Consider the following 5,766-nt stretch of genomic DNA (forward strand, 5'->3'; position numbering starts at 1 on the left):
TTTTTGGCTGAGTTTATAAGAATATAACTTAATATGAAAGAAAACAAGCTCCCAAATGTATGCATGCATTCACACAAACACACACACTGTATCAAAGAGCAGAGTGAATGAATCATAAGTGCAGGAAACTTTGTGGTGAGGAGGAAGTGTATCTGTTTTTCCCTCTTGCTCTCTCACTCTCTGGCAGTGCAGCATGGGGATTTCTCAAGCCGCACTCATTCAGCGAGTGCCCCACAAACACAGATACTCAGAGATAAAGACACGCTCTCTCTCCTTCCAGGGTTGCGTTTATTTGAATGGGCTGTGTATCCTGCATAAAGCCCCCATTGCAGTGCCTGCGTGTGACAATGATCGTCTCTCTCTTCTCTGTAACCCCTGTACCAGTCTGCTTGTAGCAAATGCAGCCAGGTCACCTGCGCTTCAAGTCAGTATTAGACGTCTATACGTGTCTGAGGACATCCGGAGATGACATGGAAACCGACCACTAGGGGCAACAGAGAGCGCTGTTACCTTCGAGTATGTTTCAATTTTGCTAGGGGTGTTGTGGAAGGGGGTGACAGATTGGCATAAGCTTCTAAATCTGGGATATAAGGTTGCATGTTAGAATCAAGTGATAGGAAGTTTTTTTTAGATTTAGGTTTTAACCATTTAACCATTCAGAGTTAATACCTAACCGTAAGATTTCGGCATTAATGCCTAAACTTAACCCTAACCGTAAAAATGCAGAGTTAATTCCTAAATGCTACCTTAAACACTTCCAAATTTTACGTTTAGAGCAAGGTAGAAATGTTATGTTTGAGAAACATGGTCGAACGTCTTATTCTGACATGAGACTGTGAGACCTATAGGTACTGTGTAAAATACGTTGAATTATGTGGCAGTACGTTGGCCCCAAATGTATTGTTTCAGAACTCAAACATGTGGCAACAACACCTCTACTTCCCCACGCTCTGGTATACGGGAGAGCCCACCCACCCCACATATACACGCACGCACAGACACAGACAGACACACACACCCACAAACACACACACACCACAGGGCCTGTTCGATGTGTTGCACACATAACAACTGAAACAAACACATTGATTGTTTCAAAAAAATTATCATTATATCGACACACTTTCTTTCGGCCCTCTCTTTCTCTCTATCTCTGTACCAGTACGATGTCTAATGTATTGTAGTTAACGAACGTTCAATCAGGAAGGCTGTTCTGAATGTGTTTAACTTCATACAGCGAGAATAGGCTACATATTTCCCTTTATTTCTTATTGTACTGGCGTACTACTGTACAGGCGAATGTATCATCAGCAGCATATCGTCTGGTTTCTTCTTCTCTTAGCTACGTGAGGAATTTCAATCACCTATGTACCTTATAGCCTACGAGCACGGCACAATAATCCACATACCTCACACTTGCTATTTAACCTATGGGCTCACTCTTGCTCACTCAATTATCCCCTTCCTCTCTCTCAACTAATGGGCGTAAATCTGGTGATGTATTTATGTGTCGACTTACCCTCGTTTTCTCAGTTGCTGTTTCTCAGCAACAGTTTTCAACAACCTTCCTGCCATTACATCATCTGGCTCCGAGGATCGTCCCTCGGAGATGAGGCCATTCCCCAAACTTTGAAATAAAATGTGTTATTGTATTCCGTCGTTGTTGTTCATTCAGTTAAGCCTGTAGTCGATTGAAATATGTTTAATTCTGTGACAGTGCGTTGGCACCAAATGTGTTGTTTCAGAACTCCAACATGTGGCATCAACACCTCCACCTCCCCACCTTCTGGCATACTGGGACTGTCCCACAGACACAGACACAGACACACACAGACACACACAGACACACACACAGACACACACACACACACACACACACACACACACACACACACACACACACACACACACACACACACACACACACACACACACACACACACACACACACACACGCTGTTCCAGGGCATGCTGCACACATTCAATAACAACAGAAACACAACAAATGCATTGATTGTATGTTGTTTAATATTTTTTGTTTTTCTGCACTCAGTTTGTAAAATTATATCGACACACTATTTTTCATCTCTCTCTCTCTCTCTCTCTCTCTCTCTCTCTCTCTCTCTCTCTCTCTCTCTCTCTCTCTCTCTCTCTGTGATTGAGTGTGTTTGTTGGTGTGTGTGAGTGTGTGGGCAGGGAGGCTGTTTGATGTGAGTCAGACCTAAACCAGGCTGGTTTCTCTCACATGTGTGTGGGACGTATCCAGATGGCCCAGCAGGCCCGAACAAATGTCACTGTGATAACGAGATGACAAGGGCTGTGAAAACACAGGTAGGATTAACACGCACATGCACGCATGCGCAAGCACACACACACACACACACACACTCACGCACACACGCACACACACACACACACACACACACACACACACACACACACACACACACACACACACACACACACACACACACACACACACACACACACACACTCCAGTCACGGATGACTACACACCAAACCAAATGAACAGGGATGCCAGGTACAGAGAGTAGAGCAGCAATGACGCTGCGTTTGATTGAGGTTGGTATGCAGAGGCTTGGCCATGTCAGCAGACAGATCACTCAAGATTGACTTTCGAAATTGGATGTCTGTCCATTCCCTGAGGTCTTCGGGAAAGGCCTTAAATACCGGCCACAAGAGGCAACAGTGAGTACTATTAAGTAATCCCATGACTCCGGATCCAAAAGTCTTGTGTTCAATCCGAGTGGGAGAATTACATTTTTATTTTTATACCCTATCCCAGACCTTAACCCTTAACTTAACTTGAATGCCTAGACTTAATGTTTTAACCCTGTCCAAAGTCTTAATCTATAACTTTGAAATGGGACGTTTCTCCAAACGCAACGACGCTGAGATTCAACCCAGGGTGTCAAAAACATTTTAAAATGTCACGTTTGGAGCAACTTCGAAATTTGACTTTTGAAAAACGTGGATAAGCTTCAGAATTTGGAGTCAAATTGGAAAAACCGTGAGCTCTTGTTGATGTCAGAATGTGACTGATAGCCTCTTACAGAACAGCTTTCACTGACACACCATGACCAGAAGAGACTAAAGCTAGTTGGGCAGTGTCCGGGTGAAGATGCCCTTCAGCACAGATCTAGGATCCCTCCCCTAATCTTAGGAGGGAAAACTAAGCCTTTCGATTCAATCAAATCAAGCGCTAACCCACGTTGGCATACATCCTCATAGCGGACGTTTTGGTGGAGTTGGAGGTGTAACTGCGGAATGAGCTGACAAATAGGTGAGCAGCTGCTCTTGTGTGTCACAAACCACACCCTTCATCATAATCCCGACCGCGTTAGAAGTTCAAAACGGCTGTGGAACGGGTAGGCTAATGCACGTCTTCATGTTCATTTGGATAGGAGGATTTATATCAGTCTAATCGAGGTGTAGACAATATAATATCATGCAGTCGGGTGTTTGAACTTGTAACGTGGCTACGTTAACTTCTGGCTGCGTGGGAGTTGGTGGATTATCAAAACGTTGTGGTTTGGTTGCATCCAATGACAGTATCAGATATGGGCTAAAGCAAGGAGCCAGCCCCTTGTGGATTTGACAGCTCTAACACAGTTCGACCACAGATAGAACAATGAGACAGATATTTCACCAGATGTATACATGTTAAGCATTCGCTTGGCGTTTCCACTCACTACCAAATATGCTAGTGAGAGGAAGCCCAGTGGCCGGCAGCAGGAGAAGATGGAAGGAGATGGATTTTGGCCGACATTCTGCACATTTTCTGTTCCCAAAACTGAAATCTGTTATGAACAGAGTCAACTACGTTTTGTAGACTTTAACCTTTGCCAAAGAGTGCAAAGGTGAATTGAGTTATGGCACACGCGTACTTCACAGAGTAGACGTTCCCTAACGGAAATGTGCAGATGTGTGCTACAACGGACTATTAGCATCTCGCTAGCTTGTGCTCTGCCCATTATGACTCATTTGTTCCCATTGGAAACGACAGGCTGTGGTTTATCTTGGTTATACAAATCTTTGGCAGGACCTCCGACGCTGCCAAAACCTCTGCTATGCAGGTGTCGGCTAGCACAGATCTGATCTAGCCGTAAACTGACCTTACAGATGTAGCAGCTTCATTTGATCACTCTTTGGTTTCGGAGAATTTTCCTGCACAACAGGAAAGGCAAACTTGCTGTGTATTCAAGGTTTAAAAAGGCTTCTAAAGTTTGTAATTTCCACCTGAAAATGTCAGTCTTGATTTGCCCTAAAGAAGTCAGGGATCAACCCCCTACAAAAAAAAATCCTATTAATTATAATTCACGTTTCCTGTTTCTGCAGTGATATTTCCCTGCTGTAGCAAACTGGCTCAGATTTAAGATGCAACCTCGATTCAAACAGTCCCCAGAGTTCACCAGAGGTCATCACTAGGGGCCGGGTATCCCTGAGACAGCCGTTGCCATAGAAACACCAGTTCTGGGATCTTACAGTGACACCTCTCTCTCCCCGCCAGACTCTCAGGAGTTACATAGAGTGTGAATGCTGCAGTGAGAACTTATTTATTTCGTTTCCTTACTAGTCACAAGTGTAGCCTGTCAACTCTTGCTCTCTTTCACTTTCTCTCTATCTGTCTCTCTCTCTCTCTCCCCTCTCTCTCAATTCAATTCAATTCAATTCAAGGGGCTTTATTGGCATGGGAAACATGTGTTAACATTGCCAAAGCAAGTGAGGTAGATATTATACAAAAGTGAAATAAACAATACAAATTAACAAATTCTCTCTCTCTCTCTCTCTCTCTCTCTCTCTCTCTCTCTCTCTCTCTCTCTCTCTCTCTCTCTCTCTCTCTCTCTCTCTCTCTCTCTCTCTCTCTCTCTCTCTCTCTCTCTCTCTCTCTCTACATTAACACTCTCTCACACACCATCTCTTCTGCAAATATAATCTCTCACCCTGTTTCTTGCATACATTCACAAACTTGGTGCATTCCTCCTTCCTCTCTTTCCAAAACAGTAGACACAATCTCAGTTTCTCTGAGCACACAATGAACTAGACATGCACACACACACCAGTTTGTCTCTGTGTCTGTGTGCGTAAGGGTCGGGGTGCTACCAATGACCTGACAAAGATACCTGCCCTCACACTCCGCTTTTAGCAGAGCCCGCTTGATGGACCTGTTAGTCTGACACACACGTATACGGCCCATGTCAACATGCTGTGTGAACAAGCATTCATCCGTTAATTCCACCGTGTGCATGTCTGTGTGCGTGCGTGTTTGTGTGTGTGTGTAAAGCAGTGTCCAGTGCTGGCTCCAGATTTCCTCTGAGGTGATCTGTTATAGTGACAGGGCTGCAGTATTTTTAGATAGAGAGAGAAAGGACAGATAATAAAACAGGAGAGAGAGAGAGAGAGAGAGAGAGAGAGAGAGAGAGAGAGAGAGAGAGAGAGAGAGAGAGAGAGAGAGAGAGAGAGAGAGAGAGAGAGAGAGAGAGAGAGAGAGAGAGAGAGAGAGAGAGAGAGAGAGAGAGAGAGAGAGAGAGAGAGAGAGAGAGAGAACAAAATAGAGAAAGGGGAAGACAAATACAGAGAGAAAAAGGGGAGGGAAGGGGTTGGCAGCGGAAGTCATCTGGGCATGACTGGATTAGTGCTCCACCTTTTTTAGTGGATGACATAGTGTGAGTGAGTTGCTTCATACAATGGTACATAGGGCTGAGCTCATGTTCATTTTGGAGGAAATAATTTAAGAGATGTAAG

The sequence above is a fragment of the Salvelinus namaycush genome, chromosome 14 (genome assembly GCF_016432855.1).
Source record: "Salvelinus namaycush isolate Seneca chromosome 14, SaNama_1.0, whole genome shotgun sequence".
Taxonomy (NCBI): Eukaryota; Metazoa; Chordata; class Actinopteri; order Salmoniformes; family Salmonidae; genus Salvelinus; species Salvelinus namaycush.